The sequence below is a fragment of the Syngnathus leptorhynchus genome, chromosome 8, assembly GCF_054491065.1.
Source record: "Syngnathus leptorhynchus isolate UIUO chromosome 8, UIUO_Slep, whole genome shotgun sequence".
In the NCBI taxonomy this organism is placed as follows: domain Eukaryota; kingdom Metazoa; phylum Chordata; class Actinopteri; order Syngnathiformes; family Syngnathidae; genus Syngnathus; species Syngnathus leptorhynchus.
This window is the reverse complement of record NC_141202.1, coordinates 12,575,001-12,596,444: the sequence shown is the minus strand read 5'-3', so window position 1 is coordinate 12,596,444 and position 21,444 is coordinate 12,575,001. Positions and strand designations below refer to the sequence as shown.

Sequence of the window (21,444 nt, the reverse complement as noted above, 5' to 3'; positions counted from 1 at the left end):
ACCCACCAAAGTTTTGCATTTTATAGACACAATCGCCCCTGAAACCGTGCCAAGCAACGGCGGTACTTGATGGCTTTCCTTTCACAATCGACGTGGGGGGGTAAAAAATAGGCTTTCAGCACCTGGTATTCCAAGGCGGTCTCCCATTCAAGTACTAACCAGGCCCGACCCTGCTTAAGCTTCCGAGATCGGACGAGATCGGGCGTTCTCAGGGTAGTATGGCCGTAAGCCGTCAAACTCACCAAAGTTTTGCATTTTATAGACACAATCGCCCCTGAAACCGTGCCAAGCAACGGCGGTACTTGATGGCTTTCCTTTCACAATCGACGTGGGGGGGGGGGTAAAAAAAGGCTTTCAGCACCTGGTATTCGCAGGCGGTCTCCCATCCAATTACTAACCAGGCTCGACCCTGCTTTAACTTCCGAGATCGGACGAGATCGGGCGTTCTCAAGGTAGTATGGCCGTAAGCCATCAAACCCACCAAAGTTTTGCATTTTATAGACACAATCGCCCCTGAAACCGTGCCAAGCAACGGCGGTACTTGATGGCTTTCCTTTCACAATCGACGTGGGGGGGTAAAAAAAAGGCTTTCAGCACCTGGTATTCCCAGGCGGTCTCCCATTCAAGTACTAACCAGGCCCGACCCTGCTTAAGCTTCCGAGATCGAACGAGATCGGGCGTTCTCAGGGTAGTATGGCCATAAGCCGTCAAGCTCACCAAAGTTTTGCATTTTATAGACACAATCGCCCCTGAAACCGTGCCAAGCAACGGCGGTACTTGATGGCTTTCCTTTCACAATCAACGTGGGGGGGGGGTAAAAAAAGGCTTTCAGCACCTGGTATTCCCAGGCGGTCTCCCATTCAAGTACTAACCAGGCCCGACCCTGCTTTAGCTTCCGAGATCGGACGAGATCGGGCGTTCTCAGGGTAGTTTGGCCGTAAGCCGTCAAACTCACCAAAGTTTTGCATTTTATAGACACAATCACCCCTGAAACCGTGCCAAGCAACGGCGGTACTTGATGGCTTTCCTTTCACAATCGACGTGGGGGGGGTAAAAATAGGCTTTCAGCACCTGGTATTCCCAGGCGGTCTCCCATTCAAGTACTAAGCAGGCCCGACCCTGCTTTAGCTTCCGAGATCGGACGAGATCGGGCGTTCTCAGGGTAGTATGGCCGTAAGCCGACAAACCCACCAAAGTTTTGCATTTTATAGACACAATCGCCCCTGAAACCGTGCCAAGCAACGGCGGTACTTGATGGCTTTCCTTTCACAATCGACGTGGGGGGGTAAAAAAAAGGCTTTCAGCACCTGGTATTCCCAGGCGGTCTCCCATTCAAGTACTAACTTGGCCCGACCCTGCTTTAGCTTCCGAGATCGGACGAGATCGGGCGTTCTCAAGGTAGTATGGCCGTAAGCCGTCAAACCCACCAAAGTTTTGCATTTTATAGACACAATCGCCCCTGAAACCGTGCGAAGCAACGGCGGTACTTGATGGCTTTCCTTTCACAATCGACGTGGGGGGTTAAAAAAAAGGCTTTCAGCACCTGGTATTCCCAGGCGGTCTCCCATTCAAGTACTAACCAGGCCCGACCCTGCTTAAGCTTCCGAGATCGGACGAGATCGGGCGTTCTCAGGGTAGTATAGCCGTAAGCCGTCAAGCTCACCAAAGTTTTGCATTTTATAGACACAATCGCCCCTGAAACCGTGCCAAGCAACGGCGGTACTTGATGGCTTTCCTTTCACAATCGACGTGGGGGGGGGGTAAAAAAAGGCTTTCAGCTCCTGGTATTCCCAGGCGGTCTCCCATTCAAGTACTAACCAGGCCCGACCCTGCATTAGCTTCCGAGATCGGATGATATCGGGCGTTTTCAGGGCAGTATGGCCGTAAGCCGTCAAACTCACCAAAGTTTTGCATTTTATGGACACAATCGCCCCTGAAACCGTGCCAAGCAATGGCGTTACTTGATGGCTTTCCTTTCACAATCGACGTGGGGTGGTAAAAATGGGCTTTCCGCACCTGGTATTGCCAGGCGGTCTCCCATTCAAGTACTAACCAGGCCCGACCCTGCTTTAGCTTCCGAGATCGGACAAAATCGGGCGTTCTCAGGGTAGTATGGCCGTAAGCCGTCAGGGTCACCAAAGTTTTGCATTTTATAGACACAATCGCCCCTGAAACCGTGCCAAGCAACGGCGGTACTTGATGGCTTTCCTTTCACAATCGACGTGGGGGGGGTAAAAAAAGGCTTTCAGCAACTGGTATTCCCAGGCATTCTCCCATTCAAGTAGTAACCAGGCCCGACACTGCTTTAGCTTCCGAGATCAGACGATATCGGGCGTTCTCAGGGCAGTATGGCCGTAAGCCGTCAAACTCACCAAAGTTTTGCATTTTATAGACACAATCGCCTCTGAAACCGTGCCAAGCAACGGTGGTACTTGATGGCTTTCCTTTCACAATCGACGTGGGTTGGTAAAAATAGGCTTTCAGCACCTGGTATTCCCAGGCGGTCTCCCATCCAAGTACTGACCAGGCCCGACCCTGCTTAAGCTTCCGAGATCGGGCGTTCTCAGGGTAGTATGGCCGTAAGCCGTCAAACTCACCAAAGTTTTGCATTTTATAGACACAATCGCCCCTGAAACCGTGCCAAGCAACGGCGGTACTTGATGGCTTTCTTTTCACAATCAACGTGGGGGGGGGGTAAAAAAAGGCTTTCAGCACCTGGTATTCCCAGGCGGTCTCCCATTCAAGTACTAACCAGGCCCGACCCTGATTTAGCTTCCGAGATCGGACGAGATCGGGCGTTCTCAGGGTAGTATGGCCGTAAGCCGTCAGGTTCACCAAAGTTTTGCATTTTATAGACACAATCGCCCCTGAAACCGTGCCAAGCAACGGCGGTACTTGATGGCTTTCCTTTCACAATCGACGTGGGGGGGGTAAAAAAAGGCTTTCAGCAACTGGTATTCCCAGGCATTCTCCCATTCAAGTAGTAACCAGGCCCGACACTGCTTTAGCTTCCGAGATCAGACGATATCGGGCGTTCTCAGGGTAGTATGGCCGTAAGCCGTCAAACTCACCAAAGTTTTGCATTTTATAGACACAATCGCCTCTGAAACCGTGCCAAGCAACGGTGGTACTTGATGGCTTTCCTTTCACAATCGACGTGGGGTGGTAAAAATAGGCTTTCAGCACCTGGTATTCCCAGGCGGTCTCCCATCCAAGTACTGACCAGGCCCGACCCTGCTTTAAATTCCGAGATCGGACGAGATCGGGCGTTCTCAGGGTAGTATGGCCGTAAGCCGTCAAACTCACCAAAGTTTTGCATTTTATAGACACAATCGCCCTGAAACCGTGCCAAGCAATGGCGGTACTTGATGGCTTTCCTCTCACAATCGACGTGGGGGGGGGGGTAAAAATAGGCTTTCAGGACCTGGTAGTCCCAGGCGGTCTCCCATTCAAGGACTAAACAGGCCCGACCCTGCTTCAGCTTCCGAGATCGGGCATTCTCAGGGTAGTATGGCCGTAAGCCGTCAAACCCACCAAAGTTTTGCATTTTATAGACACAATCGCCCCTGAAACCGTGCCAAGCAACGGCGGTACTTGATGGCTTTCCTTTCACAATCGACGTGGGGGGGTAAAAAAAAGGCTTTCAGCACCTGGTATTCCCAGGCGGTCTTCCATTCAAGTACTAACCAGGCCCGACCCTGCTTAAGCTTCTGAGATCGGACGAGATCGGGCGTTCTCAGGGTAGTATGGCCGTAAGCCGTCAAACTCACCAACGTTTTGGATTTTATAGACACAATCGCCCCTGAAACCGTGCCAAGCAACGGCGGTACTTGATGGCTTTCCTTTCACAATCAACGTGGGGGGGGGGGGGGTGTAAAAAATGGCTTTCAGCACCTGGTATTCCCAGGCGGTCTCCCATTCAAATACTAACCAGGCCCGGCCCTGCTTTAGCTACCGAGATCGGACGAGATCGGGCGTTCTCAGGGTAGTTTGGCCGTAAGCCGTCAAACTCACCAAAGTTTTGCATTTTATAGACACAATCACCCCTGAAACCGTGCCAAGCAACGGCGGTACTTGATGGCTTTCCTTTCACAATCGACGTGGGGGGGGTAAAAATAGGCTTTCAGCACCTGGTATTCCCAGGCGGTCTCCCATTCAAGTACTAACCAGGCCCGACCCTGCTTTAGCTTCCGAGATCGGACGAGATCGGGCGTTCTCAGGGTAGTATGGCCGTAAGCCGTCAAACCCACCAAAGTTTTGCATTTTATAGACACAATCGCCCCTGAAACCGTGCCAAGCAACGGCGGTACTTGATGGCTTTCCTTTCACAATCGACGTGGGGGGGTAAAAAATAGGCTTTCAGCACCTGGTATTCCAAGGCGGTCTCCCATTCAAGTACTAACCAGGCCCGACCCTGCTTAAGCTTCCGAGATCGGACGAGATCGGGCGTTCTCAGGGTAGTATGGCCGTAAGCCGTCAAGCTCACCAAAGTTTTGCATTTTATAGACACAATCGCCCCTGAAACCGTGCCATGCAACGGCGGTACTTGATGGCTTTTCTTTCACAATCGACGTGGGGGGGGGGTAAAAAAAGGCTTTCAGCACCTGGTATTCGCAGGCGGTCTCCCATCCAATTACTAACCAGGCTCGACCCTGCTTTAACTTCCGAGATCGGACGAGATCGGGCGTTCTCAAGGTAGTATGGCCGTAAGCCATCAAACCCACCAAAGTTTTGCATTTTATAGACACAATCGCCCCTGAAACCGTGACACGCAACGGCGGTACTTGATGGCTTTCCTTTCACAATCGACGTGGGGGGGTAAAAAAAAGGCTTTCAGCACCTGGTATTCCCAGGCGGTCTCCCATTCAAGGACTGACCAGGCCCGACCCTGCTTAAGCTTCCGAGATCGGACGAGATCGGGCGTTCTCAGGGTAGTATGGTCGTAAGCCATCAAGCTCACCAAAGTTTTGCATTTTATAGACACAATCGCCCCTGAAACCGTGCCAAGCAACGGCTGTACTTGATGGCTTTCCTTTCACAATCGACGTGGGGGGGGTGTGTGTGTAAAAAATGGCTTTCAGCACCTGGTATTCCGAGGCGGTCTCCCATTCAAGTACTAACCAGGCCCGGCCCTGCTTTAGCTACCGAGATCGGACGAGATCGGGCGTTCTCAGGGTAGTTTGGCCGTAAGCCGTCAAACTCACCAACGTTTTGCATTTTATAGACACAATCACCCCTGAAACCGTGCCAAGCAACGGCGGTACTTGATGGCTTTCCTTTCACAATCGACGTGGGGGGGGTAAAAATAGGCTTTCAGCACCTGGTATTCCCAGGCGGTCTCCCATTCAAGTACTAACCAAGCCCGACCCTGCTTTAGCTTCCGAGATCGGACGAGATCGGGCGTTCTCAGGGTAGTATGGCCGTAAGCCGACAAACCCACCAAAGTTTTGCATTTTATAGACACAATCGCCCCTGAAACCGTGCCAAGCAACGGCGGTACTTGATGGCTTTCCTTTCACAATCGACGTGGGGGGGTAAAAAAAAGGCTTTCAGCACCTGGTATTCCCAGGCGGTGTCCCATTCAAGTACTAACTTGGCCCGACCCTGCTTTAGCTTCCGAGATCGGACGAGATCGGGCGTTCTCAAGGTAGTATGGCCGTAAGCCGTCAAACCCACTAAAGTTTTGCATTTTATAGACACAATCGCCCCTGAAACCATGCGAAGCAACGGCGGTACTTGATGGCTTTCCTTTCACAATCGACGTGGGGGGTTAAAAAAAAGGCTTTCAGCACCTGGTATTCCCAGGCGGTCTCCCCTTCAAGTACTAACCAGGCCCGACCCTGCTTAAGCTTCCGAGATCGGACGAGATCGGGCGTTCTCAGGGTAGTATGGCCGTAAGCCGTCAAGCTCACCAAAGTTTTGCATTTTATAGACACAATCGCCCCTGAAACCGTGCCAAGCAACGGCGGTACTTGATGGCTTTCCTTTCACAATCGACGTGGGGGGGGGGTAAAAAAAGGCTTTCAGCTCCTGGTATTCCCAGGCGGTCTCCCATTCAAGTACTAACCAGGCCCGACCCTGCTTTAGCTTCCGAGATCGGATGATATCGGGCGTTTTCAGGGCAGTATGGCCGTAAGCCGTCAAACTCACCAAAGTTTTGCATTTTATGGACACAATCGCCCCTGAAACCGTGCAAAGCAATGGCGTTACTTGATGGCTTTCCTTTCACAATCGACGTGGGGTGGTAAAAATAGGCTTTCAGCACCTGGTATTCCCAGGCGGTCTCCCATCCAAGTACTGACCAGGCCCGACCCTGCTTTAAATTCCGAGATCGAACGAGATCGGGCGTTCTCAGGGTAGTATGGCCGTAAGCCGTCAAACTCACCAAAGTTTTGCATTTTATAGACACAATCGCCCTGAAACCGTGCCAAGCAATGGCGGTACTTGATGGCTTTCCTTTCACAATCGACGTGGGGGGGGGTAAAAATAGGCTTTCAGCACCTGGTAGTCCCAGGCGGTCTCCCATTCAAGGACTAAACAGGCCCGACCCTGCTTCAGCTTCCGAGATCGGGCGTTCTCAGGGTAGTATGGCCGTAAGCCGTCAAACCCACCAAAGTTTTGCATTTTATAGACACAATCGCCCCTGAAACCGTGCCAAGCAACGGCGGTACTTGATGGCTTTCCTTTCACAATCGACGTGGGGGGGTAAAAAAAAGGCTTTCAGCACCTGGTATTCCCAGGCGGTCTCCCATTCAAGTACTAACCAGGCCCGACCCTGCTTAAGCTTCTGAGATCGGACTAGATCGGGCGTTCTCAGGGTAGTATGGCCGTAAGCCGTCAAGCTCACCAAAGTTTTGCATTTTATAGAAACAATCGCCCCTGAAACCGTCCCAAGCAACGGCGGTACTTGATGGCTTTCCTTTCACAATCGACGTGGGGGGGGGTGTGTGTGTAAAAAATGGCTTTCAGCACCTGGTATTCCCAGGCGGTCTCCCATTCAAGTACTAACCAGGCCCGGCCCTGCTTTAGCTACCGAGATCGGACGAGATCGGGCGTTCTCAGGGTAGTTTGGCCGTAAGCCGTCAAACTCACCAAAGATTTGCATTTTATAGACACAATCACCCCTGAAACCGTGCCAAGCAACGGCGGTACTTGATGGCTTTCCTTTCACAATCGACGTGGGGGGGGTAAAAATCGGCTTTCAGCACCTGGTATTCCCAGGCGGTCTCCCATTCAAGTACTAACCAGGCCCGACCCTGCTTTAGCTTCCGAGATCGGACGAGATCGGGCGTTCTCAGGGTAGTATGGCCGTAAGCCGTCAAACCCACCAAAGTTTTGCATTTTATAGACACAATCGCCCCTGAAACCGTGCCAAGCAACGGCGGTACTTGATGGCTTTCCTTTCACAATCGACGTGGGGGGGTAAAAAAAAGTCTTTCAGCACCTGGTATTCCCAGGCGGTCTCCCATTCAAGTACTAACCAGGCCCGAACCTGCTTAAGCTTACGAGATCGGACGAGATCGGGCGTTCTCAGGGTAGTATGGCCGTAAGCCGTCAAGCTCACCAAAGTTTTGCATTTTATAGACACAATCGCCCCTGAAACCGTGCCAAGCAACGGCGGTACTTGATGGCTTTCCTTTCACAATCGACGTGGGGGGGGGGGGGGTAAAAAAAGTCTTTCAGCTCCTGGTATTCCCAGGCGGTCTCCCATTCAAGTACTAACCAGGCCCGACCCTGCTTTAGCTTCCGAGATCGGATGATATCGGGCGTTTTCAGGGTAGTATGGCCGTAAGCCGTCAAACTCACCAAAGTTTTGCATTTTATGGACACAATCGCCCCTGAAACCGTGCCAAGCAACGGCGTTACTTGATGGCTTTCCTTTCACAATCGACGTGGGGTGGTAAAAATAGGCTTTCCGCACCTGGTATTCCCAGGCGGTCTCCCATTCAAGTACTAACCAGGCCCGACCCTGCTTTAGCTTCCGAGATCGGACGAGATCGGGCGTTCTCAGGGTAGTATGGCCGTAAGCCGTCAAGCTCACCAAAGTTTTGCATTTTATAGACACAATCGCCCCTGAAACCGTGCCAAGCAACGGCGGTACTTGATGGCTTTCCTTTCACAATCGACGTGGGGGGGGGGTAAAAAAAGGCTTTCAGCTCCTGGTATTCCCAGGCGGTCTCCCATTCAAGTACTAACCAGGCCCGACCCTGCTTTAGCTTCCGAGATCGGATGATATCGGGCGTTTTCAGGGCAGTATGGCCGTAAGCCGTCAAACTCACCAAAGTTTTGCATTTTATGGACACAATCGCCCCTGAAACCGTGCAAAGCAATGGCGTTACTTGATGGCTTTCCTTTCACAATCGACGTGGGGTGGTAAAAATAGGCTTTCAGCACCTGGTATTCCCAGGCGGTCTCCCATCCAAGTACTGACCAGGCCCGACCCTGCTTTAAATTCCGAGATCGAACGAGATCGGGCGTTCTCAGGGTAGTATGGCCGTAAGCCGTCAAACTCACCAAAGTTTTGCATTTTATAGACACAATCGCCCTGAAACCGTGCCAAGCAATGGCGGTACTTGATGGCTTTCCTTTCACAATCGACGTGGGGGGGGGTAAAAATAGGCTTTCAGCACCTGGTAGTCCCAGGCGGTCTCCCATTCAAGGACTAAACAGGCCCGACCCTGCTTCAGCTTCCGAGATCGGGCGTTCTCAGGGTAGTATGGCCGTAAGCCGTCAAACCCACCAAAGTTTTGCATTTTATAGACACAATCGCCCCTGAAACCGTGCCAAGCAACGGCGGTACTTGATGGCTTTCCTTTCACAATCGACGTGGGGGGGTAAAAAAAAGGCTTTCAGCACCTGGTATTCCCAGGCGGTCTCCCATTCAAGTACTAACCAGGTCCGACCCTGCTTAAGCTTCTGAGATCGGACTAGATCGGGCGTCCTCAGGGTAGTATGGCCGTAAGCCGTCAAGCTCACCAAAGTTTTGCATTTTATAGAAACAATCGCCCCTGAAACCGTCCCAAGCAACGGCGGTACTTGATGGCTTTCCTTTCACAATCGACGTGGGGGGGGGTGTGTGTGTAAAAAATGGCTTTCAGCACCTGGTATTCCCAGGCGGTCTCCCATTCAAGTACTAACCAGGCCCGGCCCTGCTTTAGCTACCGAGATCGGACGAGATCGGGCGTTCTCAGGGTAGTTTGGCCGTAAGCCGTCAAACTCACCAAAGATTTGCATTTTATAGACACAATCACCCCTGAAACCGTGCCAAGCAACGGCGGTACTTGATGGCTTTCCTTTCACAATCGACGTGGGGGGGGTAAAAATAGGCTTTCAGCACCTGGTATTCCCAGGCGGTCTCCCATTCAAGTACTAACCAGGCCCGACCCTGCTTTAGCTTCTGAGATCGGACGAGATCGGGCGTTCTCAGGGTAGTATGGCCGTAAGCCGTCAAACCCACCAAAGTTTTGCATTTTATAGACACAATCGCCCCTGAAACCGTGCCAAGCAACGGCGGTACTTGATGGCTTTCCTTTCACAATCGACGTGGGGGGGTAAAAAAAAGTCTTTCAGCACCTGGTATTCCCAGGCGGTCTCCCATTCAAGTACTAACCAGGCCCGAACCTGCTTAAGCTTACGAGATCGGACGAGATCGGGCGTTCTCAGGGTAGTATGGCCGTAAGCCGTCAAGCTCACCAAAGTTTTGCATTTTATAGACACAATCGCCCCTGAAACCGTGCCAAGCAACGGCGGTACTTGATGGCTTTCCTTTCACAATCGACGTGGGGGGGGGGGGGGGGGGGTAAAAAAAGTCTTTCAGCTCCTGGTATTCCCAGGCGGTCTCCCATTCAAGTACTAACCAGGCCCGACCCTGCTTTAGCTTCCGAGATCGGATGATATCGGGCGTTTTCAGGGTAGTATGGCCGTAAGCCGTCAAACTCACCAAAGTTTTGCATTTTATGGACACAATCGCCCCTGAAACCGTGCCAAGCAACGGCGTTACTTGATGGCTTTCCTTTCACAATCGACGTGGGGTGGTAAAAATAGGCTTTCCGCACCTGGTATTCCCAGGCGGTCTCCCATTCAAGTACTAACCAGGCCCGACCCTGCTTTAGCTTCCGAGATCGGACGAGATCGGGCGTTCTCAGGGTAGTATGGCCGTAAGCCGTTAGGTTCACCAAAGTTTTGCATTTTATAGACACAATCGCCCCTGAAACCGTGCCAAGCAACGGCGGTACTTGATGGCTTTCCTTTCACAATCGACGTGGGGGGGGTGTGTGTGTAAAAAATGGCTTTCAGCACCTGGTATTCCCAGGCGGTCTCCCATTCAAGTACTAACCAGGCCCGGCCCTGCTTTAGCTACCGAGATCGGACGAGATCGGGCGTTCTCAGGGTAGTTTGGCCGTAAGCCGTCAAACTCACCAACGTTTTGCATTTTATAGACACAATCGCCCCTGAAACCGTGCCAAGCAACGGCGGTACTTGATGGCTTTCCTTTCACAATCGACGTGGGGGGGTAAAAAAAAGGCTTTCAGCACCTGGTATTCCCAGGCGGTCTCCCATTCAAGTACTAACTTGGCCCGACCCTGCTTTAGCTTCCGAGATCGGACGAGATCGGGCGTTCTCAAGGTAGTATGGCCGTAAGCCGTCAAACCCACAGAAAGTTTTGCATTTTATAGACACAATCGCCCCTGAAACCGTGCGAAGCAACGGCGGTACTTGATGGCTTTCCTTTCACAATCGACGTGGGGGGTTAAAAAAAAGGCTTTCAGCACCTGGTATTCCCAGGCGGTCTCCCATTCAAGTACTAACCAGGCCCGACCCTGCTTAAGCTTCCGAGATCGGACGAGATCGGGCGTTCTCAGGGTAGTTTGGCCGTAAGCCGTCAAACTCACCAAAGTTTTGCATTTTATAGACACAATCACCCCTGAAACCGTGCCAAGCAACGGCGGTACTTGATGGCTTTCCTTTCACAATCGACGTGGGGGGGTAAAAATAGGCTTTCAGCACCTGGTATTCCCAGGCGGTCTCCCATCCAAGTACTAGCCAGGCTTGACCCTTGTTGGAATTTAACTTGAACGCGAGTTACTAATCTGACTCCAATTTGTGACCTTACCCAACTGCCACTCATCCAACAATTTGCGCGCTCGTTCTGCAATAGAAAGGTATCAGGAAGGTGGCATTTTCACACACGAGTGGATTTATTCCTAACAACCAAATCTAATACATCCTCTGGGTCTCGGGTCCCTCTCAGTACACCTCTGTACGCCTCTGTTGCCACCAGCAGACGTACTCTACTTCCGAGTTGCCCAGCCATTAATTATACTACACAATATGCAAATGGCACATAAACAAAGGCATTCTGTCATTATTCTATTGGCTATGTGTACACTGCATTTAACTTTAGCTTGCTCTTATTGGTCTTTCTTCTTCTGCAGAATCATTTGCTCGCTCCTCCTGGTTGTAGTTTTCCATACAGGGTCCCCTAGTTGTTATCTCCCCGCTGCCCCTGGGTCATCTTGTACTCCTTGCTGCTCCTGCGTCATTGTTTAATCTGGAACATTTCATTCGTGCACATCCTTGCCCACATATCTTGTTTTGTCTCCATCGTCACACACTCAGCACTTTACAGATTCATACTCTCATACACAAGATGTCTAATGAACTACTTTAAGATCAAACTCTTATATTCCTTTAATCCCTCTCATGACCTCAGACCACTGAGGTCATCACTCGAATACCTTGTTTTATTGTTAAACACAAAATTTCATACCCTCCTCATGGCCTCAGGTCCCTGAGGCCACCTTCACATACTCACATCCCGGAGGGCCACAGCTGTCTCCGCCTCCTGGGGGTCCTTCTGAGGGATCATCATGTACTGGCCACCCGGAGGGAGTGGCCCCAACGTGCGTTCAATTGTCTTAACAGTTAATGATCTGATACATGGAATACAGCAACATCCGCATAACACCATAATAGCAGCAAACATAGCGATAGAAATCCGTACTGATGCAATCAAGCTTTTATATTTGCCAAAGACGTTTAACCAGTCAGAGTACCAACTGGTGTCCACACCTGAGTGCTCCTTCATTTTGTTACTTAGCGTGCGCAGACCCTCCAATGCCTTAGTGAGCCGACCGTCAGGAGACGTATTGTTGGGAATCAGAGTACAGCACTGATCCCCAGAAATACCACAGACTCCTCCTCTTTCCGCTAACACCATATCTAAACCTATTCTATTTTGGAATGCCATAAGAGACGTGGCTGCTAATTGCTCATGCACTGCCTGGAGTGCCGAGGTGGTGAAGTTCGCCAATCGTTGGACATTGTAGTGGACATAATTAATCCGGTCCACATTTTTGTTTACTGTAATGAGCAGGAAAATACTCTCCCATCCTGCCGCCACTTGATTCACCAATTTGTATTCATCAGGAACCCCTCTCGGAACTCCAATTGCATCTATGTACGTGGGGTCTCCTGTATTCAACCATTCTTGCATGTCCTTTTTCCTCCTCACAAGGAAGGGGATTCTTCCCCACCGTCCAACGCCTTCCCAATTTATTCTGGACACGTCTAATGCTGTCACACTAATTGGCATGATCAGCGTTACTAGGGCGCACTTACCTGAGGCATTGGAGGGAAGCCTATCGTACAACACTTTTGCTCCACACCACAGCCAAACATCAGCACGAGCGAGAGGGATTCCTGCTGGCAAAGACACATTTTCATTACACCATGACTCCTGGATATTTCCAATCCCAGGGCCAGTCCTTGTAATGTGGTTGATAATTGTCCAATTTATCTAACAAATCAAGCCATTGTTGAGTCCAGTTGAAAATTGTCACCCAAGCTTTCACCTGTGACGGTTGTTTATACCTCAGATTTAGCAGTAGTTGTTGTGTCTGTGTCAGCGTCTTACCACCATCTTGCTCTGCTTCTTACCATACCGTTCCATTGCAGGACTGATACACCATCACTCGTTCTTCTTTCGCTCCATCACTTCTGAAAATAGTCAATAAACTTAAACATTTGCATCGTCGTCGTCGTTGTTCAGACACTTTCGAGTCCGACTTGGATCCAATTCTCGCCATTGTCACATTCCCTCTCTTGACCTGCCTGTTCGGGCGGTCAATCTTTAAGCCCACCATTGGCAGGCACTGTGCCCCTGTGTCCTCCATACCTTTGGCTGCTTCCTTCGGCCATCGATATTGAGGACGGCGGACCGGACTGGAGCAATCAACTTCCAATTGGATCGGCTGAACCGTATGACAAAAACCAACATCGAATGGACCCTGTGACCACAAGGTCTGTGGCATTTGATCCAGCATCGCCTGTGCAGATTCATGGTCCGTCTGTTCCCGCCCATGATGGCGGGCCAGGAAGACCAATTCAAGGTCTGACTCATCTACCATTTTTGCCATTATTCTGTAACTTTTGGTTGCGGCCGAATGCCACACATCTGAAATCTCAGTCATCATCCAGTCATGTTGTTGTGTTAATCGTTTCACCATGGGCCCCAATTGGCGGGGCTCATGGCCTGGCGACACAGCCAGTGACAGGCAAACCTTCCTCACTCATTCGATACCATTGCTCTTGCTTCGGCGACAACTATACATATGCTGCCACCCCCTCGGGGCCCACAAAGATGCATGGTGATTGTAATGTCCAATCATCTCCCTCAATTTCTTCAAACGCATCTCTATATATCTCATCTGATTCTCTATCATAATATAGAGTGCAATGCAATGGATCCACTGGGGGGTGGTACGGTGCCAATGCCTGGATCCATGGTTTCCACAGGAGGTACGTGGAGTAGACACCTCTCCCCAACGGAGTCTCAGGATTCAATCTCGCCCAGTAGATTCGTGCCGTTTCTGGTACTGTGGGGAGTGGTGCCATCAACCACTGACCCTGAGGTGTCACAGGCTGGGAGCATTCCAGAACCTGTCCGTCAGGAAATGTCACTGTAAGTCCCTTCTCGCCGCACAGAATCTGGGCTCTCAATGCTGACATGTCTCTGCCCATCAAGTTGATGGGTGTGTCCATTGCATGAACATATGAATGATATAGTTTCTGTCCGGTGTTTGTGATTTCCGTTTTCAATGGTCGAGTGAAGGGCAGAGTCTGAGGACGTCCCGAGAAGCCGACCAACGTTGTAACTCGTTTCGACAACGCTGTACTTGGCCGTGGCATGTTGATCGATGAATGTGTTGCTCCAGTGTCCATCAACATCTGGACCGGAGTGTCTGCCACTGTCAACCGAAGCATTGGCTCTGCCTGGCTTCCCGAGCTTCCCAGGCCCCACTATTCGTCCGGGCCGTACCACGGGTCGGCTTGGTAATACTACCCATGTGGATTCGGCTGTGGCCCCGGGCGGGGCTGCTGTGGTCCACTTTGGTGTGGTGGCCCTGCTTGCTGGTTCTGCTGCTCCGCCCCTGCTGGTGGTGGGTTGCCATTACAATCTCGCGCCCAGTGATCAGGGGCCCCGCAGTTGAAGCAAGTCCCTGGAGCGAACCAATTCCGCCCCAGTCCTGGGAGGGCGCCTTAACCTCGCCCTCTGTATCCACCACGGAACCCTTGGCCTCAGCCCCGTCCAGCCCCCACTGGAGTCTGATACATCTGTTTTTGTTTAACCTTTTCTTGTTTTGCCTCACCATGCAACTTTGCCAACTGTAATTTAACCAAACTAGTTGCCAGAGCGTCAGTTTCCTTTTGATCTTTATTTGCTTTTTCCATGTAGATGCGGCAATGGTGTATCAAATGCCTCTTGAATCTCGGTTCCGGACAGACCAAATGTCCAGATCAACTCTCATGATCGCTTGCACCTCATTTGGGAGGCCGTTCAGCATCGCCGTCCTGAACATCATCTTAGCTTCAGGGTAGTTGCCTGGGTGTTTACCTGTGGTCTCAATCCACATTCATTTTAAAGATATTAATTTCATTCTTTAACATCTACATTGGTTGTTGACAAAGTACACAAATAAACAACATACTTTCTCCATGGCCAGATGCATGCAACACAGTGGCTCACCCTGCAAAGGCCAAATAGATCTTTTTAAATCAACACAATGCAGCATAATTTTGGGAGTGTTCTATATAAATTGCCAACTAATCTCTCATCTCTTCTCACAAATACCATATTGTTAAAGTTAACAAAACCGCAACCCTGATGGCCACCTAACATGCAATAAGTATTACTACATACGATTACATTATCATTTAATTTGACACATCTTTCCAAATTGCTTTTGTTTTGCGTTGCAAATCAGATAGACTACAGTCTAATAAATTCTTTTTATTTACCTATTTTAGCCAATTTCATCCTTTTAACACATAACACTGACAGCACACAGACAACACAAAAAACAGCAAAGACACAGCTCACAAACAATAAAAACAAATAATGCTGCGCTAACGTCATAGAGGATGACGTTTTGGTTATATTTTTTCATCAGTGCCTTTTATCCTTTATGCAAATGTGCATCACTCTTCTTCAAACCTTCTCTGAAAAACTCACACTTTCTCTGCCTCACCCGAGAGGGGGGACGTGGCATCAATGTTGATTGCCCACAGGCTGGCCTTTTCCTGCAACAATCATGATGCCGGCCCACCACACACACACGAGCATAGCACAGACCCATGACTACGCGCAAGCGCAGGCACGCTCCTCAATCTCACCCTCTCAAAGGGCAGGCCTACTTTACTGTTCCCCTTCATCATGTTCACATTCAACATCTTTCACTGTCTTCTACACAACATTTGTTGTCTATTATTCTCATCCTATCAGGCCACCTTTCTAGTCACTTTCTGTCACACACTTTATAGTCTCTACTGCCACACCTCGATCATCTTAGTTTCTCCAACCAACTTAAACATACTCATCGTCTACTTCTCAACTTCCCTATTATCGCTCAACAGGCTCCTGAACATTCTCCATGACTAATTTCTTCCATAGGACACACATCTCACTCACACACCCACATATACACACACACACACTCATTCATGAGGATCCTGTGCGCGCACACGCACGCACACACACCCTACACACACGTTTGGCGCACAACATAAAAGACCACAAAGAGCACACTAAGAACACCTTTTTGCTCATCTTACTTGTCTGATTTATTCTCTATTTTACTTTTAGACGCTATTTGTAATTCTTTTCCTTTTATTTTGCAAATTTTAACTTCAGTGTTTCTCTCTTACTTTTTCCTTTAACGCGAATATCTCCTGTACATTTAAGATAATTTCCGTTTCTTCTTTTTTTTTTTTTTTTTTTTTTCTCAGCCAGGTTCCCATTCTGTTACATGGGTTTGATCCGTTTATCTAGATTTTTATTTCGATCAGGATCCTGCCTTTCACTTATTTCTTACTTTTTCTTCCATTAATTTGAAGGGACCCTTAATTTGAAGGGACCCTTAATTTGAAGGGACCCGAGACCATTCTCCCACTTCCTCTTATCCGCCATCTTTAAATCCACTCGCGTGTCTCCCAACCACTTTTTACGCAGAACAACTTTAGTTTCCACACTCACACTCACACTCACACTGATACGTAAATCCCAGATTTTAAACCGTATCGTAACCACGAATAGTTCCAAACTATTCTAGTAGGTAAATCCCAGATTTTATACCCTACTAAGTCCACACTTGTACTGATACGTAAATCCCAGATTTTAAACCGTATAGTAACCGCAAATAGTTCCAAACTATTCTAGTAGGTAAATCCCAGATTTTATACCCTACTACACACTTTCACTGTTCCGCTCATCCTTCCTCTTGTAATTTAGCGTTGTCAATGTGCAGAATTCGAAAAGGAATCTGCTTATCTTATCTCACTGTGGGCCCAAGAGGAAAGACGGTCGGACGTGTGGCGTCTTTATCAGGCCGTCACCTGGTGTGGACATGGGTCCCAGACCCCGAGTCCCAGACTCTTGTGGTTACCGAAGTCCCAGACTTCCTTAGAGTCCCAGACTCTTTTACCTCTCTTGCATCACGTCGGGGTCACCATAAATTGTTGGAATTTAACTTGAACGCGAGTTACTAATCTGACTCCAATTTGTGACCTTACCCAACTGCCACTCATCCAACAATTTGCGCGCTCGTTCTGCAATAGAAAGGTATCAGGAAGCTGGCATTTTCACACACGAGTGGATTTATTCCTAACAACCAAATCTAATACATCCTCTGGGTCTCGGGTCCCTCTCAGTACACCTCTGTACGCCTCTGTTGCCACCAGCAGACGTACTCTACTTCCGAGTTGCCCAGCCATTAATTATACTACACAATATGCAAATGGCACATAAACAAAGGCATTCTGTCATTATTCTATTGGCTATGTGTACACTGCATTTAACTTTAGCTTGCTCTTATTGGTCTTTCTTCTTCTGCAGAATCATTTGCTCGCTCCTCCTGGTTGTAGTTTTCCATACAGGGTCCCCTAGTTGTTATCTCCCCGCTGCCCCTGGGTCATCTTGTACTCCTTGCTGCTCCTGCGTCATTGTTTAATCTGGAACATTTCATTCGTGCACATCCTTGCCCACATATCTTGTTTTGTCTCCATCGTCACACACTCAGCACTTTACAGATTCATACTCTCATACACAAGATGTCTAATGAACTACTTTAAGATCAAACTCTTATATTCCTTTACCCTGCTTCAGCTTCCGAGATCGGGCGTTCTCAGGGTAGTATGGCCGTAAGCCGTCAAACTCATCAAAGTTGTGCATTTTATAGACACAATCGCCACAATCGTTTTCCTTTCTCAATCGACGTGGGGTGGTAAAAATAGGCTTTCAGCACCTGGTATTCCCAGGCGGTCTCCTATTCAAGTACTAACCAGGCCCGACCTTGCTTTAGCTACAGAGATCGGACGAGATTGGGCGTTTTTAGGGTAGTATGGCCGTAAGCCGTCAAACTCACCAAAGTTTTGCATTTTATAGACACAATCGCCCCTGAAACCGTGCCAAGCAACGGTGGTACTTGATGGCTTTCCTTTCACAATCGACGTGGGGGGGGGGGGTAAAAAAAGGCTTTCAGCACCTGGTATTCGCAGGCGGTCTCCCATCCAGGTACTAACCAGGCCCGACCCTGCTTTAACTTCCGAGATCGGACTAGATCGAGCGTTCTCAAGGTAGAATGGCCGTAAGCCGTCAAACCCACCAAAGTTTTGCATTTTATAGACACAATCGCCCATGAAACCGTGCCAAGCAACGGCGGTACTTGATGGCTTTCCTTTCACAATCGACGTGGGGGGGTAAAAAAAAAGCTTTCAGCACCTGGTATTCCCAGGCGGTCTCCCATTCAAGTACTAACCAGGCCCGACCCTGCTTAAGCTTCCGAGATCGGACGAGATCGGGCGTTCTCAGGGTAGTACGGCCGTAAGCCGTCAGGCTCACCAAAGTTTTGCATTTTATAGACACAATCGCCCCAGAAACCGTGCCAAGCAACGGCGGTACTTGATGGCTTTCCTTTCACAATCGACGTGGGGGGGTAAAAAAAGGCTTTCAGCACCTTGTATTCCCAGGCGGTCTCCCATTCAAGTACTAACCAGGCCCAACCCTGCTTTAGCTTCCGAGATCGGACAATATCGGGCGTTTTCAGGGCAGTATGGCCGTAAGCCGTCAAACTCACCAAAGTTTTGCATTTTATAGACACAATCGCCCCTGAAACCGTGCCAAGCAACGGCGTTACTTGATGGCTTTCCTTTCACAATCGACGTGGGGTGGTAAAAATAGGCTTTCCGCACCTGGTATTCCCAGGCGGTCTCCCATTCAAGTACTAAGCAGGCCCGACCCTGCTTTAGCTTCCGAGATCGGACGAGATCGGGCGTTCTCAGGGTAGTATGGCCGTAAGCCGTGACGCTCACCAAAGTTTTGCATTTTATAGACACAATCGCCCCTAAAACCGTGCCAAGCAACGGCGGTACTTGATGGCTTTCCTTTCACAATCGACGTGGGGGGGGTAAAAAAAGGCTTTCAGCACCTGGTATTCCCAGGCGGTCCCCCATCCAAGTACTAGCCAGGCTTGACCCTGCTTCAGCTTCCGAGATCGGGCGTTCTCAGGGTAGTATGGCCGTAAGCCGTCAGGTTCACCAAAGTTTTGCATTTTATAGACACAATCGCCCCTGAAACCGTGCCAAGCAACGGCGGTACTTGATGGCTTTCCTTTCACAATCGACGTGGGGGGGGTAAAAAAAGGCCTTCAGCAACTGGTATTCCCAGGCATTCTCCCATTCAAGTAGTAACCAGGCCCGACCCTGCTTTAGCTTCCGAGATCAGACGATATCGGGCGTTCTCAGGGCAGTATGGCCGTAAGCCGTCAAACTCACCAAAGTTTTGCATTTTATAGACACAATCGCCTCTGAAACCGTGCCAAGCAACGGTGGTACTTGATGGTTTTCCTTTCACAATCGACGTGGGGTGGTAAAAATTGGCTTTCAGCACCTGGTATTCCCAGGCGGTCTCCCATCCAAGTACTGACCAGACCCGACCCTGCTTTAACTTCCGAGATCAGACGAGATCGGGCGTTCTCAGGGTAGTATGGCCGTAAGCCGTCAAACTCACCAACGTTTTGCATTTTATAGACACAATCGCCCCTGAAACCGTGCCAAGCAATGGCGGTACTTGATGGCTTTCCTTTCACAATCGACGTGGGGGGGGGGGGGTAAAAATAGGCTTTCAGCACCTGGTAGTCCCAGGCGGTCTCCCATTCAAGGACTAAACAGGCCCGACCCTGCTTCAGCTTCCGAGATCGGGCGTTCTCAGGGTAGTATGGCCGTAAGCCGACAAACCCACCAACGTTTAGCATTTTATAGACACAATTGCCCCTGAAACCGTGCCAAGCAACGGCGGTACTTGATGGCTTTCCTTTCACAATCGACGTGGGGGGGTAAAAAAAAGGCTTTCAGCACCTGGTATTCCCAGGCGGTCTCCCATTCAAGTACTAACCAGGCCCGACCCTGCTTAAGCTTCCGAGATCGGACGAGATCGGGCGTTCTCAGGGTAGTATGGCCGTAAGCCGTCAAGCTCACCAAAGTTTTGCATTTTATAGACACAATCGCCCCTGAAACCGTGCCAAGCAACGGTGGTACTTGATGGCTTTCCTTTCACAATCGACATGGGGGGGGGGTGGGGGTGTAAAAAATGGCTTTCAGCACCTGGTATTCCCAGGCGGTCTCCCATTCAAGTACTAACCAGGCCCGGCCCTGCTTTAGCTACCGAGATCGGACGAGATCGGGCGTTCTCAGGGTAGTTTGGCCGTAAGCCGTCAAACTCACCAAAGTTTTGCATTTTATAGACACAATCACCCCTGAAACCGTGCCAAGCAACGGCGGTACTTGATGGCTTTCCTTTCACAATCGACGTGGGGTGGTAAAAATAGGCTTTCCGCACCTGGTACTCCCAGGCGGTCTCCCATTCAAGTACTAACCAGGCCCGACCCTGCTTTAGCTTCCGAGATTGGACGAGATCGGGCGTTCTCAGGGTAGTATGGCCGTAAGCCGTCAGGTTCACCAAAGTTTTGCATTTTATAGACACAATCGCCCCTGAAACCGTGCCAAGCAACGGCGGTACTTGATGGCTTTCCTTTCACAATCGATTTGGGGGGGGTAAAAAAAGGCTTTCAGCAACTGGTATTCCCAGGCAGTCTCCCATTCAAGTAGTAACCAGGCCCAAACCTGCTTTAGCTTCCGAGATCAGATGATATCGGGCGTTCTCAGGGCAGTATGGCCGTAAGCCGTCAAACTCACCAAAGTTTTGCATTTTATAGACACAATCGCCTCTGAAACCGTGCCAAGCAACGGTGGTACTTGATGGCTTTCCTTTCACAATCGACGTGGGGTGGTAAAAATAGGCTTTCAGCACCTGGTATTCCCAGGCGGTCTCCCATCCAAGTACTGACCAGGCCCGACCCTGCTTTGACTTCCGAGGTCGGACGAGATCGGGCGTTCTCAGGGTAGTATGGCCGTAAGCCGTCAAGCTCACCAAAGTTTTGCATTTTATAGACACAATCGCCCCTGAAACCGTGCCAAGCAATGGCGGTACTTGATGGCTTTCCTTTCACAATCGACGTGGGGGGGGGTAAAAATAGGCTTTCCGCACCTGGTAGTCCCAGGCGGTCTCCCATTCAAGGACTAAACAGGCCCGACCCTGCTTCAGCTTCCGAGATTGGGCGTTCTCAGGGTAGTATGGCCGTAAGCCGTCAAACTCACCAAAGTTTTGCATTTTATAGACACAATCGCCCCTGAAACCGTGCCAAGCAACGGCGGTACTTGATGGCTTTCCTTTCACAATCGACGTGGGGGGGTAAAAAAAAGGCTTTCAGCACCTGGTATTCCCAGGCGGTCTCCCATACAAGTACTAACCAGGTCCGACACTGCTTTAACTTCCGAGATCGGACGAGATCGGGCGTTTTCAGGGTAGTATGGCCGTAAGCCGTCAAACCC

The 21,444-nt window shown here is 50.0% G+C and overlaps 3 non-coding genes and 51 pseudogenes across 3 annotated transcripts; all 54 read right to left on the bottom strand.

Moving 5' to 3' along the window:
• Nucleotides 1-110: 110 nt before the first annotated feature.
• Nucleotides 111-230, bottom strand: LOC147053545 (5S ribosomal RNA; annotated as a pseudogene).
• A 119-nt stretch (nucleotides 231-349) lies between these two features.
• Nucleotides 350-469, bottom strand: LOC147053544 (5S ribosomal RNA; annotated as a pseudogene).
• A 116-nt stretch (nucleotides 470-585) lies between these two features.
• LOC147053543 (5S ribosomal RNA) lies at nucleotides 586-705 on the bottom strand (annotated as a pseudogene).
• A 118-nt stretch (nucleotides 706-823) lies between these two features.
• On the bottom strand, nucleotides 824-943 carry LOC147053542 (5S ribosomal RNA; annotated as a pseudogene).
• A 116-nt stretch (nucleotides 944-1,059) lies between these two features.
• Nucleotides 1,060-1,179, bottom strand: LOC147053541 (5S ribosomal RNA; annotated as a pseudogene).
• A 116-nt stretch (nucleotides 1,180-1,295) lies between these two features.
• On the bottom strand, nucleotides 1,296-1,415 carry LOC147053540 (5S ribosomal RNA; annotated as a pseudogene).
• A 116-nt stretch (nucleotides 1,416-1,531) lies between these two features.
• LOC147053539 (5S ribosomal RNA) lies at nucleotides 1,532-1,651 on the bottom strand (annotated as a pseudogene).
• A 118-nt stretch (nucleotides 1,652-1,769) lies between these two features.
• On the bottom strand, nucleotides 1,770-1,889 carry LOC147053538 (5S ribosomal RNA; annotated as a pseudogene).
• A 115-nt stretch (nucleotides 1,890-2,004) lies between these two features.
• Nucleotides 2,005-2,124, bottom strand: LOC147053537 (5S ribosomal RNA; annotated as a pseudogene).
• A 351-nt stretch (nucleotides 2,125-2,475) lies between these two features.
• Nucleotides 2,476-2,585, bottom strand: LOC147053536 (5S ribosomal RNA; annotated as a pseudogene).
• A 118-nt stretch (nucleotides 2,586-2,703) lies between these two features.
• Nucleotides 2,704-2,823, bottom strand: LOC147053535 (5S ribosomal RNA; annotated as a pseudogene).
• A 351-nt stretch (nucleotides 2,824-3,174) lies between these two features.
• On the bottom strand, nucleotides 3,175-3,294 carry LOC147053534 (5S ribosomal RNA; annotated as a pseudogene).
• A 344-nt stretch (nucleotides 3,295-3,638) lies between these two features.
• Nucleotides 3,639-3,758, bottom strand: LOC147053533 (5S ribosomal RNA; annotated as a pseudogene).
• A 124-nt stretch (nucleotides 3,759-3,882) lies between these two features.
• LOC147053532 (5S ribosomal RNA) lies at nucleotides 3,883-4,002 on the bottom strand (annotated as a pseudogene).
• A 116-nt stretch (nucleotides 4,003-4,118) lies between these two features.
• On the bottom strand, nucleotides 4,119-4,238 carry LOC147053531 (5S ribosomal RNA). Its single transcript, XR_015067155.1, has one exon. It is a non-coding gene; the product is annotated as a 5S ribosomal RNA (ribosomal RNA).
• A 116-nt stretch (nucleotides 4,239-4,354) lies between these two features.
• Nucleotides 4,355-4,474, bottom strand: LOC147053530 (5S ribosomal RNA; annotated as a pseudogene).
• Nucleotides 4,475-4,592: 118 nt separating this feature from the next.
• On the bottom strand, nucleotides 4,593-4,712 carry LOC147053529 (5S ribosomal RNA; annotated as a pseudogene).
• Nucleotides 4,713-4,828: 116 nt separating this feature from the next.
• LOC147053528 (5S ribosomal RNA) lies at nucleotides 4,829-4,948 on the bottom strand (annotated as a pseudogene).
• Nucleotides 4,949-5,072: 124 nt separating this feature from the next.
• On the bottom strand, nucleotides 5,073-5,192 carry LOC147053527 (5S ribosomal RNA; annotated as a pseudogene).
• A 116-nt stretch (nucleotides 5,193-5,308) lies between these two features.
• LOC147053526 (5S ribosomal RNA) lies at nucleotides 5,309-5,428 on the bottom strand (annotated as a pseudogene).
• Nucleotides 5,429-5,544: 116 nt separating this feature from the next.
• On the bottom strand, nucleotides 5,545-5,664 carry LOC147053525 (5S ribosomal RNA; annotated as a pseudogene).
• Nucleotides 5,665-5,780: 116 nt separating this feature from the next.
• On the bottom strand, nucleotides 5,781-5,900 carry LOC147053524 (5S ribosomal RNA; annotated as a pseudogene).
• A 118-nt stretch (nucleotides 5,901-6,018) lies between these two features.
• On the bottom strand, nucleotides 6,019-6,138 carry LOC147053523 (5S ribosomal RNA; annotated as a pseudogene).
• A 115-nt stretch (nucleotides 6,139-6,253) lies between these two features.
• LOC147053522 (5S ribosomal RNA) lies at nucleotides 6,254-6,373 on the bottom strand (annotated as a pseudogene).
• Nucleotides 6,374-6,715: 342 nt separating this feature from the next.
• Nucleotides 6,716-6,835, bottom strand: LOC147053521 (5S ribosomal RNA; annotated as a pseudogene).
• Nucleotides 6,836-6,960: 125 nt separating this feature from the next.
• LOC147053520 (5S ribosomal RNA) lies at nucleotides 6,961-7,080 on the bottom strand (annotated as a pseudogene).
• A 116-nt stretch (nucleotides 7,081-7,196) lies between these two features.
• LOC147053519 (5S ribosomal RNA) lies at nucleotides 7,197-7,316 on the bottom strand. The gene has a single exon (XR_015067154.1). It is a non-coding gene; the product is annotated as a 5S ribosomal RNA (ribosomal RNA).
• Nucleotides 7,317-7,432: 116 nt separating this feature from the next.
• LOC147053518 (5S ribosomal RNA) lies at nucleotides 7,433-7,552 on the bottom strand (annotated as a pseudogene).
• A 122-nt stretch (nucleotides 7,553-7,674) lies between these two features.
• LOC147053517 (5S ribosomal RNA) lies at nucleotides 7,675-7,794 on the bottom strand (annotated as a pseudogene).
• A 115-nt stretch (nucleotides 7,795-7,909) lies between these two features.
• LOC147053516 (5S ribosomal RNA) lies at nucleotides 7,910-8,029 on the bottom strand (annotated as a pseudogene).
• Nucleotides 8,030-8,147: 118 nt separating this feature from the next.
• Nucleotides 8,148-8,267, bottom strand: LOC147053515 (5S ribosomal RNA; annotated as a pseudogene).
• Nucleotides 8,268-8,382: 115 nt separating this feature from the next.
• Nucleotides 8,383-8,502, bottom strand: LOC147053514 (5S ribosomal RNA; annotated as a pseudogene).
• A 342-nt stretch (nucleotides 8,503-8,844) lies between these two features.
• Nucleotides 8,845-8,964, bottom strand: LOC147053513 (5S ribosomal RNA; annotated as a pseudogene).
• Nucleotides 8,965-9,089: 125 nt separating this feature from the next.
• LOC147053512 (5S ribosomal RNA) lies at nucleotides 9,090-9,209 on the bottom strand (annotated as a pseudogene).
• A 116-nt stretch (nucleotides 9,210-9,325) lies between these two features.
• LOC147053511 (5S ribosomal RNA) lies at nucleotides 9,326-9,445 on the bottom strand (annotated as a pseudogene).
• Nucleotides 9,446-9,561: 116 nt separating this feature from the next.
• Nucleotides 9,562-9,681, bottom strand: LOC147053510 (5S ribosomal RNA; annotated as a pseudogene).
• Nucleotides 9,682-9,808: 127 nt separating this feature from the next.
• On the bottom strand, nucleotides 9,809-9,928 carry LOC147053509 (5S ribosomal RNA; annotated as a pseudogene).
• Nucleotides 9,929-10,043: 115 nt separating this feature from the next.
• LOC147053508 (5S ribosomal RNA) lies at nucleotides 10,044-10,163 on the bottom strand (annotated as a pseudogene).
• Nucleotides 10,164-10,287: 124 nt separating this feature from the next.
• LOC147053507 (5S ribosomal RNA) lies at nucleotides 10,288-10,407 on the bottom strand (annotated as a pseudogene).
• A 116-nt stretch (nucleotides 10,408-10,523) lies between these two features.
• Nucleotides 10,524-10,643, bottom strand: LOC147053506 (5S ribosomal RNA; annotated as a pseudogene).
• Nucleotides 10,644-10,760: 117 nt separating this feature from the next.
• On the bottom strand, nucleotides 10,761-10,880 carry LOC147053505 (5S ribosomal RNA; annotated as a pseudogene).
• Nucleotides 10,881-17,789: 6,909 nt separating this feature from the next.
• Nucleotides 17,790-17,909, bottom strand: LOC147053504 (5S ribosomal RNA; annotated as a pseudogene).
• Nucleotides 17,910-18,029: 120 nt separating this feature from the next.
• Nucleotides 18,030-18,149, bottom strand: LOC147053503 (5S ribosomal RNA; annotated as a pseudogene).
• A 116-nt stretch (nucleotides 18,150-18,265) lies between these two features.
• LOC147053502 (5S ribosomal RNA) lies at nucleotides 18,266-18,385 on the bottom strand (annotated as a pseudogene).
• A 115-nt stretch (nucleotides 18,386-18,500) lies between these two features.
• Nucleotides 18,501-18,620, bottom strand: LOC147053501 (5S ribosomal RNA; annotated as a pseudogene).
• A 115-nt stretch (nucleotides 18,621-18,735) lies between these two features.
• Nucleotides 18,736-18,855, bottom strand: LOC147053500 (5S ribosomal RNA; annotated as a pseudogene).
• Nucleotides 18,856-18,971: 116 nt separating this feature from the next.
• Nucleotides 18,972-19,081, bottom strand: LOC147053499 (5S ribosomal RNA; annotated as a pseudogene).
• A 351-nt stretch (nucleotides 19,082-19,432) lies between these two features.
• On the bottom strand, nucleotides 19,433-19,552 carry LOC147053498 (5S ribosomal RNA; annotated as a pseudogene).
• A 347-nt stretch (nucleotides 19,553-19,899) lies between these two features.
• Nucleotides 19,900-20,019, bottom strand: LOC147053497 (5S ribosomal RNA). The gene has a single exon (XR_015067078.1). It is a non-coding gene; the product is annotated as a 5S ribosomal RNA (ribosomal RNA).
• A 126-nt stretch (nucleotides 20,020-20,145) lies between these two features.
• LOC147053496 (5S ribosomal RNA) lies at nucleotides 20,146-20,265 on the bottom strand (annotated as a pseudogene).
• Nucleotides 20,266-20,380: 115 nt separating this feature from the next.
• Nucleotides 20,381-20,500, bottom strand: LOC147053495 (5S ribosomal RNA; annotated as a pseudogene).
• Nucleotides 20,501-20,616: 116 nt separating this feature from the next.
• On the bottom strand, nucleotides 20,617-20,736 carry LOC147053494 (5S ribosomal RNA; annotated as a pseudogene).
• A 115-nt stretch (nucleotides 20,737-20,851) lies between these two features.
• LOC147053493 (5S ribosomal RNA) lies at nucleotides 20,852-20,971 on the bottom strand (annotated as a pseudogene).
• A 343-nt stretch (nucleotides 20,972-21,314) lies between these two features.
• Nucleotides 21,315-21,434, bottom strand: LOC147053492 (5S ribosomal RNA; annotated as a pseudogene).
• Nucleotides 21,435-21,444: the final 10 nt, after the last annotated feature.